This window comes from Pteropus alecto, unplaced genomic scaffold (assembly GCF_000325575.1).
Source record: "Pteropus alecto unplaced genomic scaffold, ASM32557v1 scaffold10, whole genome shotgun sequence".
NCBI lineage: Eukaryota > Metazoa > Chordata > Mammalia > Chiroptera > Pteropodidae > Pteropus > Pteropus alecto.
In genome coordinates this window covers 3,650,799-3,664,611 of record NW_006431210.1, presented here as the reverse complement: position 1 = coordinate 3,664,611, position 13,813 = coordinate 3,650,799, and the positions used below count along the sequence as shown (strand labels likewise).

At 33.8% G+C, this 13,813-nt stretch overlaps 1 protein-coding gene and 1 pseudogene across 3 annotated transcripts in view; one reads left to right on the top strand and one right to left on the bottom strand.

Moving 5' to 3' along the window:
- Positions 1-13,813, bottom strand: part of ZCWPW2 (zinc finger CW-type and PWWP domain containing 2) — a 108,893-nt gene that overhangs the window by 36,446 nt on the left and 58,634 nt on the right. The window lies entirely within an intron of this gene.
- On the top strand, positions 11,280-11,398 carry LOC112470361 (annotated as a pseudogene).

The window sequence follows — 13,813 nt, the reverse complement described above, 5'->3', positions numbered from 1 at the left end:
ATGGCTATAAAAATTATCTAGACCAATGTCATTTCAGAACTTGCTCAAAAAAGGTTTTAATAATATTTTTAAATGGTACGATTTATAAATGCATGCCACTATTTTCTTTTTTCAAAAAGTTTACTATCAAAAAGAATAGAGGTGCTTATTCTACAATTTACGCTTACCACTTGCATATGATGATCATATCTTTATCTCAGATATATAATTTGCCCTTTACCCAGAAATGTAAATCTATATAACACCAATATTCAATTCATTCAGGGAATGAAACTATATATTTAAAGCTCTTCTCCAATACCACCTTATTCTTGGAATCCCCAAATTAATATGAACTATCTGGTTCCCATTACACTTTATATTTTAATTTAATTATTTACTATATTCTGACTTGTATTATAGTTATTTGCATTCATGACTGTCTCCACCCATAAAATGAAAGGTCCCTGAAGACAGAGGCAATAAATAATATTTCATTTTTGTATCCTTCGCAGTATCCATTTGCCTAATCTCTGCATATTATATTAGCATTGAGAACATGGTTGTTAAATTGCATGTGGTCCTGGACATTGATTTATTTTGGTATGAAAGCAGTGAAACAAAATAATCAAATAAATCTACTTTTATATACAGAATCTTTAAATTCCATTCATTAAGCGATTTCCTAGGGAAAAAGACAAAAAGATAGGCAGACACAATTCAATAAACATTAGAAAATTTACCCGAATATAAGGATATCTAATCTAGAAAGCATTTGCAGATTTAAGCCATTTCTGCAACTCAAATGCTATAATGATGCTAAGAATTACAGATAGTGAATAATCACCTGAAAGCTGATATAGCCCTAAACAACTGAAGTTAAGAAAATTTTTTAGAAAAAAAAAATGCAATATATAGCTAAAGTAAACTTTGGTGAGTTTGGGAACTGAAGAGCTTTTTTAAAAAACCTGTGTCTGAGGGTCTTTAAGAATCTATCGGTAAGTATGTGCCACCTAGTGGTAAGACATTAAATATCTAAGAAACTCAAAAAGTTAAGACTCTAGAAAAGAATTTTGAATTCCAGATTTAAGCTCAGCTGTGCATTGCATTTTTCAACTAGTTTGTTTTTTAATTGAAGAAGTGATAGGTGTACATTCTCAAAGTATAGAATATGCCTCCCTACCCAACCCTGGTACTGTTTCCCCCAAAAGACACCATTATTACCTGTTTCTTTCACAGTCTTCTAGCAATATTGTATCCATCCACAAGCATTTACATCATTTATATAAATATATTTATTTTTAAAGGATGTTATGAATATACACTTTGAGTTTTTCAATTTGTCTTGAAGATTGCTTTATTTATTTATTTATTTACTGATTCAACATATTCTAGACCCTCAAGATCTATCATTGAAGAAAACAGACAAAGCTTACATTCTAGCCAGTGAAACAGACAATCTACAATAAGCATAACAAATAAGGCCACAGCATGTTCTAAGAGGTCATAAGTACTGTGTAATAAAGAAGATGTAAGAAATAAAGTGGTCAGGGTAAATCTCATTAAAAAGTTTACATATGAGCAAAGACTGAAGGAAGTCAGCGAGTTAGCCTTGCAGATATACAAGGAAAGAGCATTTTGGGAAAAGAAAAATGCTATATGGTAGGAGAATACAAGTATATTCAAGAAGCATCAAAGAAGCCAAGATGCCTGAGGCTGAATGAGGAAGAAGGAAAGTAACAGAGAATGATGTCAGAAAATTGACAGGGACCAGATCTTGGAGGTCCTTTCAGGCCATTCGAGGGACTTTGGCTTTTACTCTGAGTACAATGGGGGAACCACTGCAGAGTTCTGAGCAGAAGAGTAATATCTGATTTAATTTCATATTTTAAAATAATCATTCTGGTTGCTTTGACGAGAACAGATTATACAGAGACAAGTGTAGATGTAGGACGATGAGCTATTGCAATAATCCAGGCAAGAAATGATTGTTGTTGCAGACCAGGGTAGTAGCATCCACTGTGGTGAAAAGTGGTAGGTTTCTGAATATAATTTGAAAGTAGAGCAAAAAGAATTTCCTGACCAAGTGAAAATTGGTTGTGAAGAAAAGAGATGATGGCTCTAAGGCTTTTGGACTGAGCAAATACAAGGCTGGAATTTGCCATCTACTGAGATAGGAAAGGCTGTCAAGGAAGTGATATTTGAGGGAAAGATATGTTGTCAATAATATTGTAATAACTATGCATTGTGCGAGGTGGGTATTAGACTCATTGGGATATCATTTCTTGTTATATAAATGTCTAACCACTATTCTGTATACCCGAAACTAATATTCAATGTCAACTGTAATTAAAAAAAAAAAAGAAAAAAAGTAATTCAGATATGTTGAGTATCAGATGTCTATTATGACATCCAAGTGGAGATTCTGAGTCACAGTTTGGTAAGGGATTCAGGGGAGAGAACTGAACTGCAGATAAAACTTAGGAATCATGAATATGCACAGTATTTAAATCCAAGGAGCTGGATGAGAGAATCAAGGGAATATTTATCACGTATTTATTTGACAAATGCCCTAATGACGGACATTTAGGTTGTTTATAATATGTAATTTGAAACTGCTGCAGTAAAAAATTTTTGTCATTTTGTCCATGTGAAAGTGTACTGAAGAATAAATTCCAGACATTAAATTACCAGATATAATGTATGTATATTTTAAATTTTGGAAGTTACTGTAAAATCATTACTGAATGAGGTAGTCACAGTTTACAATGCCACAAACAATGTGTTTCTTTGCACCCTGGGTAACACTTCTGTTACCAAACTTTTAGATTTCTGAATATTTTTAAGAGAAAAATGGTATTTCTTTTTAAGTATCATTTCTACTTCTTGAGTTCAGTAATTGTGAGTAGTTTTTCATATTTTTCCAGCTTTATTGAGATACAACTGACATATAACATTGTTTAAATTTAAAGAGTACAACATAATGATTTGATACACATATATATTGAGAAATAATTACCTCAATAAGGTTAGTTAGCACTTCCATCAACCTTAGTTAGCATTTCATCACTAACCTTTGCGTGTGTGTGTGTGTGTGTGTGTGTGTGTGTGTGGTGAGAACATTTAAGACCTACTCTCTTAGGAACTTTCAAGTACATATCACAATATTGTTAACTATAGTCACCACGCTGTACATTAGATCCCCAGAACTTATTCATCATATTTTCATATTTTTAAAAGCCATTTATATTTTTTCTTTGGAATTATTATTCAAGTCCTATGTTAATATTGCTATTGGTCTTTTTCCTATTGATGTATAAGAAATTTTTATATATTGAGAAAGTAGTCTTTTGCTATATGTCATAAAAATCATTTCCTGTTTATAGTTTATCTTTTAGCATATTTATATTTTCTTTTCTGTTCATTTAAATCTTTCATCCTTCTAGAATTAATTTGGATGTGCAGTATGAGTCACAGCTTCCACCTCACTTTTTTCAAAGTAGCTAGCCATTTGTACCCATACAATTTATTAAATAATACAACTTTTCTTTAAGCATTTGAATACAACCTTAATCACTAACTATATTTCCAAGTACGTTTGAGTCTAATTTCGAATCTTACATTGTTCTATTATTCTGTGAAATCATTGTTAATACCAAACTGCTTTAACTAATGGAGCTTTATTGTAATTTTATATTTTATAGGCCGAAATCCATTTTCTATGTTTAATTTTCCTAAAAATTGTATTATTTTAAATCCTATTTAAAAATCAAGAATGCATTAAAATAAAAAAAGTTAATTTAGAAAGAAATAGCATTTTTCTATGAAATCTTCCAAACTAAGAAGTGTTTTATATCTTTCCATTTATTTACATTTTATTTTCTGTCTCTTAGTATCATTGTAAATTTTATTAATATAGATTTTGCACATGCTTCTTAAGCTTACTCCAGTATAATATATATGGTTTGTTGCTATTATAATTGGGAACTTTTATCCTTTTATATTTCCACACCGGGTACCTCTGTATAGTAATTTTATAACTGCAGCATAACTGAATTTCTTATTGTTCAGTTTTCTATTCTTTATAATAGTTTTATTTATAATAGTTTTTCCATTTGAGTTCTATGGGTTTTCCAGGTAAATAATCAGCTATTAATAATAATTTTGCTTTTTCCTTTCCTATATGTGTACTTTTGCTTCTTTCTCTGGCTATTTATATTAACCAATTCTGCCAGGACAATTAAATAATAGTAGTAGTTCCACAGACTTTTTTAAAAAACCTACAATTTCCTACCTTAACAATAAATTTCTTTTCTGATTAAAAATAAAATTTTCAGTTGACTGAGTTCATGTATTTTTAAAGACATGTTGAAGTGACTCACATGTATTTAAATTAAATTCTTCTGCAGAAGCTACCAATGAAATGTTTACTTGTAATCACCTTCATAAACTAAGCTCTTTGAGACATTATCATAATCTTTCAACTGGAATCTGCCAAGAAAAGGTTTTTGATTGACAAGAAAGAAACGTGATAGATTTATTCTATATACTAATTACTAGGGTAAAGTTTGTGAAGAATGAATGAATATCAAGCTTAAATGAATTGTAGAATAATACTGTGATTAAGTTAAATTTTATTTATTTATTTATTTATTTATTTTAATTTTAAAATACTATAGTATTTAAAGAGATGTTCAACTTGAAGATTTACATTTTGGAAAAAAGTTGGCAAAGGAAACATTGTTGTTTTGAATAAACCCAAACTAAGGGAAAAATTATTTAAAGGCATGAAAACGTTTATACTTACCTTTTTAGAGAGAAGTCAAATAGATAATTAACTTCAGATTTATAAAGAATTATTCAAAGCCAAATACTATTCAAAATAGGATTCAAATTCAAGCAAACAGTAACTGCAATTCAAATTCACTCTTTCAACTTGAATCTAGATATTTCTTAACCCTTAGATGAATCTACAGCAGACTCTATAACTTTCCTGATAACTCTCATATAATAAAACATCCTACAGTTACTTAAAGCTTCTGTGCTCCACAAGCTGGAACATATTTCAGGCCGCAGCCTCCTTTTCCTCTACATGCTTCTCCTTCTCTCCCCATATACACTAGGTTCACTGGGATCGAAAGCGTTAGGTGTGAAGAATAGAAAAGAAATTGCAGAAAATGTTTTCACTTGACTGCTATCATGGTGATCTGGGGTTGGTGCTTCCTGGGCTTGAAATGTTTTTTATTATGAAGCGCTTTGTGGGTTTTTTGGAGAATGTTACCTCCCCACTAGAAATGGCTCCCTTGACAGAAGCAAGGTCTTTCTTTTAGATAGTTTCTTTCAGCCACCATCCCATTACCATTTTTCTGCATCTTCTGCTTAGATTTCGTAGGAACTGGAAGCTGCCTTGGATGGGGACCCATCTAAAATGACTCCTGACCTTTCTCTCACGTTGCCTGTATCGCTGCTTCAGAAAACTGTGAGAATGCTGGTCATTCCCAGTGCCTCTGGCTCTCTTCACTCTGCTGTCAGACCTAATAACCAGAAACTCTCACTCTCTAGATTTCTCAGGGGGAAGGTGGACACCAGTACACCGTGTTGCTCACACTCCAGGGTACACACATCAAGCTCTCAAAAAATCGCTCATACACGAAAATGACCATCCTTCATTTTTCCATGATGGGGAGGGAGAAGGTGTAAGGGAAATGCCACAGTACACCATTCTTTCCTCCCATGAAATTTCCGTACGTTCAATCTCAAACCTTTTATATCCTTATGTAAATTGGGTTATGTGGTGCCAAGCCAGTTTTGGCACCTCCTTTGTAAGTCCTGCAAACATAGTCTTGTACCTCAGTTTGAGTTGCAAAAATAATTACTGTCTTCAGATTTTGTAGTTTTAAAGACACGTCTTTCACTAAATCTTGAATATATCTAATAATTTTAGAACTTTGAAATCACCCCAAAACAAAACAAAATACAGACAAGTTTTTAAACATACTTGTTTAAGAAGGACATTTTCAAGGCAACTGTTTAGCAAATTATCAAGGAGCAAAAAGCTTATAAAGTCAAGGATTAAGGTCAATGACTTTGGATGAGATTATAGAAAAGGCTGGGCATCTTCAAATTCCGGTAAATTCCATGATCCCAAGAGGGAATATCATATCCTTCATTAATTTTATATTACTTTGGCAACTTGAGTTTTCTCAGTTTTATTAAATTGGAGTAAAAGGAAAAATAAGTAATCACCATGGAGAGAGAAGGAAAATATACTCTAAAAATTTGTGTGAATTTCTGAGTGTAAATAAAATAATTCTTTAATTCTTGCCAGATGTATTCTTGATAGATGAATAAGCATGTAAATATTTGAAGTAAGGATGAGGTTTGAGACTAAACAAATGGTTAGACAGGGAACAATAATATCCTACGTCTGAGAAAATTCCTGGCTATGCCCCAAATTGAAAAGTTTGTAAACGACTGTCCTATGTGATCTTGTTTCAATCAAGTGTTACTGGCTGATGGAAGGCCTTGATATCATCTTTACATTTCCCAAGAAGTTGAACATTCCATCTCAGTATCTTTTGACTCACTGAATAAGGCTGTTTCTACTATCATATACTAACACAGAGTGGCAAATTCAAGGAAAGAATACATGCGTTTGTCCACTCAGTAGAGCCAGTGGAGAGAAATCTGCAATGTGGCAGAAATTCATATCTTTCATTGCTTTGAATTTTAAGATTGCTTCTCCACATGAGAATTAATCAAGATATAATAGCCTGGAGTTGTAGCTGCATAAATTTTACTCTTCAAATTTGAAAGTGTAAGCAATGTCATGTTACCTTATTTTCGTTACATAAAACTGAATGAGACAGCCTTCATCTATCAAGGATGAGTAATCTCAGTTATTTTGAGGGCTACCCCTAACTCTCCATTGGTTCACATAAATTGTAAAAAATATATGGTGCCTGAAGACTGAGGGCAAAGCATTACTCTTCAACCTGTAACGGTTCCATGAATAACATCTTTGTTCAAGTCTCTTGAAGTCAGGCAATCTAACAGCTTCTTTACCAGACCTGGACAAAAGAGTCTTTTTAGAGGTTGGGAACCCTGATGGTATGGATTCAATCTCCCTGGGTGCACCTGCTATCCTTCTCTGAGGTACTGCTACTACCCAGGGCACTGACAGACTTGTCCTCTTCTAAGTCTGGCAGAATCTCTTCTCTGCCTGGCTGCTCCTGCCTGCCACTCTCGGAGGCACTGGCCTCTCCATTCCCAGTCCACTCTTCTCATCCTGATGGAACATGAAACACTAGGGGTCTGACTACTTTTTGAAATAAGTGAGAGAAAAAAAATATAATCAAAACAAAGTATTATTAACCAACCATTGGCATTTGGTTGACTGCAGAGAAGAATGACCTAGCTAGGGGACCCTGAATATTAGAGTAACAGGTAGTGGTCTTTCTTTGCCACCCCTTGGCATCCTACTCCTTTACTCTAACTATTGCTCTTCCTTAAGTTTTCCCTGTAGTTCTCAGCAACAACTAACGTACCATAGAGGCAGGTAGTGGTCTTTCTTTGCCACCCCTTGGCATCCTACTCCTTTACTCTAACTATTGCTCTTCCTTAAGTTTTCCCTGTAGTTCTCAGCAACAACTAACGTACCATATCTTTATTTATTTATTTGCTTGTGTACTATATAGTCTTATCCCACTAATTTAAGTCTCATGAAGGCATTTAAATTTTCTCTGTTTTATTCACTTGTGAGCCAGGAAGAGTCACAGATAATGGGAGCTCAGTCAATATTTATTGAGTAAAGGCATAAATAGGCTGTTTAATATTTTTGTCAGGCTGTCATGGGTAAAACTCAGTCAGGAATTGGTGATGAAAATAAAAGGCTGCTATATTTTAAACCTTAAATTATGTGATTACCCCTAGAAAGGTAAAAGAAAAATTTATAAATATGATGACCATCTAGCATTATTACATGGTGATATTACTTTTAAGATAATATAGAACTTATTTTCTTTTAATAGAATTCAGATCTATAAAGTACTTCGTGGGCCACTGATTTATTCTATTATATTAGTAGTATTTTTTCTTGAAAAAAAAAAAGTGTGTCTAATTTTAAGGACTTTAAATGGTATGTAAAAAATAGAAACTAATTTTAAAACTAAATTAATTCAATCAAATGCTCCTTCATACGCCCTATTGGGGGAACGGTACAGCCTCACTATAGTCTCTTAGGTATAATGATAGCATATACAACCCAAAATAACCAATTCAAATTTAGATTATATCAATATTAAAGTTAACTGCAAAAGAAGTACTTACAATTTAGAAAATTTATCTTTAGACACAATGTTGAGCATATGTTAAAAATCTAGAAAACCAGAATCATAAGTACTTAGCTTGCTTTATTGAGCTTCATAAATTCATTGAAATGACTTCAAATATTGACCATTACTTTAAGTTATTTCTTATATAATTTGCCTTTTAAAATATGGGGATATAAGCCATGGATTTCATAATCTAAAGAAATATATATTAATTTTCTTTTGGAATGCATCCCCACTAAATGAGAATCGACACTACTGCCTATTATAAAGTACTCTGCCTGGTGATTTATGTCTACTGCTCCTATTTATACATTCAAACTTGCAGTGTAGCTCTCTGGCTAACCATGTATCGCCCTGATGCATCATTCTATTTACTATCATGCCAAAGCTATCGCTCTACTCCTCTGTTGAGCAGATCGTTTTCACTTAGAGCAATTGAGTAGAAAGTTAATCGCAAGGATATCTTGTCTTCCTTGTATTGGATTTCTGCAACAGCAACCAATAATCTAGACAGTAAAAGCATTCCCGTTCTTTTGATGCAAACCAGAAGATAGTCACATCGCACCCATGCGTACCGCACACTCCCTGGCTTCCCAATATCTGCCTCTCCTTCCATCTGTCATCTTTAACATAGGTTTATAAAAGCTTCAATAATCAACTCTGGATTATTTAGACATCTTATTCAAATTATTGAATACTTGAAGCAAATATTGCTTTAAAACACTTACTTCTTACTCTTTTTTTAGGTTTCCTTAGACATAAACATGGATTCTGCTCACTCCAAGTCAGCAAGATTTTAAGGTCAAAATAACTTCTGAGCCCCACTCCCACACCACTAGAAAGTGTGAACCAGCTAACCTGACACAAACACACAAACGTTCTGGATCTATTTAGTCAGATCCTTTACATCTGTCTGAGAGATAATACCGAGAATGCAATAAGTTTTAGGGGAGAAATTAGGCAGACAAGAAAGAATAAGGAAATTTGAGAGCAGAATATTTACAGTGTGATTCCATTACTTGGCTTGAAATACTGGAATTCTGTATTCAAATTCTAGACAAAAATTACCACTATAGGGATTAAGTACTCCCTGCAACACTGGGGGTGACAGGAAGAGTAGGAAGCCAAGCCATTGAATATAAAACAGCCCCAATGGACAAATCAGAAAAATCACAGGCTATGAGACAAGATTTTATTAACCTAGACTTTAACGTATATTATTAAGCATTTTGAATACCTAAACTCTTCTATCAAGATGGAACAGACAACTGCTATATGCTGTGGTTGTTTTGTTTCAAAGAAGATATATTTGACATTTTAGGTTGTTCTAGTATCTGGATTGGCATCCTTTAGAAAACAATTTTTATAAAACCAATACATCAGTCATGTAGTGTGATAGACCTGAAATCAAATTTTGAGAGAAGGAGAGAGAAAGTAAGAGATCTCCAGTTGTCACAGCAGTGGGAAAATTAGCCATCCCCAAAGAGAAAGTATTTTAAAGGGCCAACAGTCTAACATCACAATTTCATTGAAGATTTGCCTAGCTTCTTTAGCACCAAAAACTCATAGATTCGTACAGTCCACAAAATAAAAATATACATTTTCATAAATATTGTCTTTAGCTAATTCTAGTAAACACAGAATATAGGTATTTATGGGAAAATAATTTGTTATACAGTGGTTTCTGAGATTCACTGAGAAATTAAATAGATCCTCATAACAATCCTCAGTATATAGGTTCAGGAATGTGTGTGTGCGTGTATCCAGTTTTATTGAGAAAAAATGATATACATCATTGTATAAGTTTAAGCCATACAACATTATGGTTTAATTTAAATGTATTGTGAAATGATTACCATAATAGGTTCAGCTAACATCTATCATCTCATGTAGATACAATAAACAGGAGAAAGAGGAAAATACTTTTTTCCTTGTGATGAAAACTCTTAGAATGAACTGTCTCAGCAACCTTCCCATATATCATACAGCAGTATTGAAAATAGTCATCACATTGTGCATTACCTCCCTAGGACTTATTTATCTTATAACTAGAAGTTTGTACCTTTTGACCACCTTCCTCTAATTACCCCCTGCCCCCAGTAGCCACGGTCTGATCTCTTTTTCTATGAGTTTGAATTTTTTTTTTTAGATTCCACATATAAGTGAGATCATACAGTATTTGCCTTTGTCTGAATTACTTCACTTGGCATAATGTCTTCAAGGTCCATCTATGTTGTCGCAAATAGTAGAATTTTCTCCTTTTTTATGGCTGAATAATAAGGAATATATATTTTTAAAGAGCTCTATGAGAGAATATGATAATGAGCAAGTTTGAGAACCAAGAGTAAAGTAAAACAAAAACAAAACAAAACAAAAATACAAACCTTGGCATCTGTATACGAATGCTGTATTAATAATAACCAATTACTTGCTAAGGTGACAAGGTAATGAAATAAATACTAGTTTTAATGACAGGCATGAAGAGGCCCTAAATCTATGGTTAAGAATCAATATACTAAATGTAAAGAAGAGAGCTTTCACACCTTTGTCCAACTTTGAAAAGTCATGGTTAAAGGTTAATTAATCAAGTTGGCTAAATTAACAACAGGAGATCGATAAGAAGGATTTTGCAATTTTCCAGTTTACAGATGATAGCTTATGAATTTGGTATGCTTATGAAGATTTGAAACAGATGGCCCAATGTAAATTTCAAAGAGGATGACATATTTGTAATCCAAAGACCTGGGCTTGAGTCCCACTTCTGCTACAGTGTGAGCACAGGCAAGTTATTTAACCTGAACTTTAACTTTCTCAACAATAAATGAGGATCGCATGAGATAATATATGTAAAAGTACTTTAAAAATTTAAAGTATTTTTCAAATGTTAGCTTTTAATATCATAAATGATCAGAACATAAACACTTATCATTTGTAGGCCAAGAAAATGTGTTAAGAATTCTATTCACAGTCTACGGCCATGCCACCCTGAACAACCTAGAAACCGACTGATCTCGAAAGCTAAGCAGGGTCGGGCCTGGTTAGTACTTGGATGGGAGACCACCTAGGAAGACCAGGTGCTGTAGGTGTAAAAAATGAAAAATAAGGGATTGTAAGCTGACAAGGTCCTTGCAATCTGTGAGGTCAACCAAAGGTTGTCTCATCTAAATAAATAAATAAATAAATAATTCTACTCACAATAGGGAGGAGTTGACTGAATACATATTTTATTTCCATAGGAGTTCTACTATTAAAGATTCCATTGTATTTTTAAATTTAATAATTTACCAAATGTTTATATAGTAGTAAGTGTCAGATACAGTCTTATGCACTCTACAAACAATTCATTTTAACTTCCTAACAAGATTATGAGGTAAGTATGATTATTACCTTCATTTTACAGGTGAGAAAACTGAGTTACTGAGTTTAGAACTTACCCAAGTTCACATAGCTAGTTAGTGATAGAGGTGAAATTCGTACACAGGTAATCTAGCTCCAGAACTCGTGGGCTGAATCACTATACAGGCATACCTCAGAAACACTGAGGTTTAGTTCCAGACCACCACAATAAAGCAAACTGCATTAAAGCAGCCATACAAATTTTTTTATTTTCCAGTGCATATAAAACTTATGTTTACACTTATGTGTACTGTAGTCTAAGTGTGCAATAGTATTATATCTAAAAAGTATACATACCTTAATTAAAAAATTATTTAAAAGTGCTAACTATCATCTGAGTCATAATCAGTGAGTCATAATCTTTTTGCTAGTGGAGGGTGTTGCCTTGATGTTGATAGCTGCTGACTAATCAAGGTGGTGGTTGCTGAATGCTGGGGTGGCTCCAGAAATTTCTTAAAATAAGACAATAAAGTTTCTCTCATTGATTAACTCTTTTATTCCTGAATGATTTCTTTGTAGCATGTGACACTACTGTTTGATAGCATTTTACCTACAATAGAACATCTTTCGAAATTGGAGTCAGTCCTCTAAAACCCTGCTGCTGCTTTATCAGCTAAGTATATGCAATATTCTAAATTCTATGTTGTTACTTCAACAATCTTCATAGCATCTTCACCAGGAGTTGATTCTATCTCAAGAATCCACTTTCTTTCCTCATCCATAAGAAGCAAATCCTGATCCACTAAAGTTTTATCATGAGATAACAGCAATTCTTCAGTATCCACTTCTAATACTAGTTCTCTTGCTATTTCCACATTTGTGGTTACTTCTTCCACTGAAGTTTTGAACTTCTCAAAGTCATCCATGAGGGTTGAAATCAACTTCTTCCAAACCCATCGATATTTTTACCTCTTCCCATGAATCACAAATATTCTTAATGGTATCTAGAATGGTGAATCATTTCTAGAAGGCTTTCAATTTACTTTGCTCAGATTTGGCAGAGGAATCACTATTTATGGCAGTTACAGCCTTATGAAATGTATTTCTTAAATAATAAGACTTGCAAGTTAAAATTACTCCTTGATCCATGGCTGCAGCATGGATGTTGTGCTAGCTGGCATGAAGACAACACGAATCTCCTTGCACACCTCCATCAGAACTCTTAGGTGACCAGGTGCATTGTCAATGGGCAGTCAGATTTTGAAAGGAATCATTTTCTCTGAGGAATAGGTCTCAACTGTGGGCTTAAAATATTCAGTAAACCATGTTATAAACAGATGTGCTGTCATCCAAGCTTTGTTGTTCTATTTATAGAGTACAGGCAGAGCATATTTAGCATAATTCTTAAGAGCCTTAGTATTTTCTGAATGGTAAATGAGCACTGGCTTCAACTTAAAAGTCACCAGCTGCACTTGCCCCTAATGAGAGTGTCAGTTGAGCCTCTGAAGCTTTGAAGCCAAGCACTGACTTCTCTCTAGCTATGAAAGTCCTAGATGGCATCTTCTTCTAATATAAGGCTGTTTTGTCTACATTGAAAATCTGTTGTTTGGTGTAGCCGCCTTCATCAATTATCTTAGCTAGATCTTCTGGATAACTTGCTGCAGCAGGTACATCAGCACTTGCTGCTTCATCATATACTTTTATGTTATGGAGATGGCTTTTCTCTTTAAACCACATGAACCAACCTCTGCAAGCACCAAACTTTTCTTCTGCAGCTTCCTTGCCTCTCTTAGCCTTAACAGAATTGAAGAGTTATGACCTTGCTCTGGGTTAGGCTTTGGTTTAAGGGGGAATATTGTGGCTGGTTTGATCGTCTATCCAGACCACTAAACTTTCTCTGAATCAGCAATAAGTGCTTTCTTATAATTCATGTATTCACTGGAGTAACATTTTTAATCTCCTTCAAAAACTTTTCCTTTGCATTCAAGACTTGGCTAACTGATGCTAGAGGCCTAGCTTTCAACTTATCTTTGCTTTCAACATCCCTTCCTCACTAAGCTTAATCATTTCTAGCTTTTGATTTAAAATGAGAGATGTGCAACTCTTCTTTTCATTGAAACACTTAGAGGCCATTGTAAGTTCTTAACTGGCTTAATTTCAATATT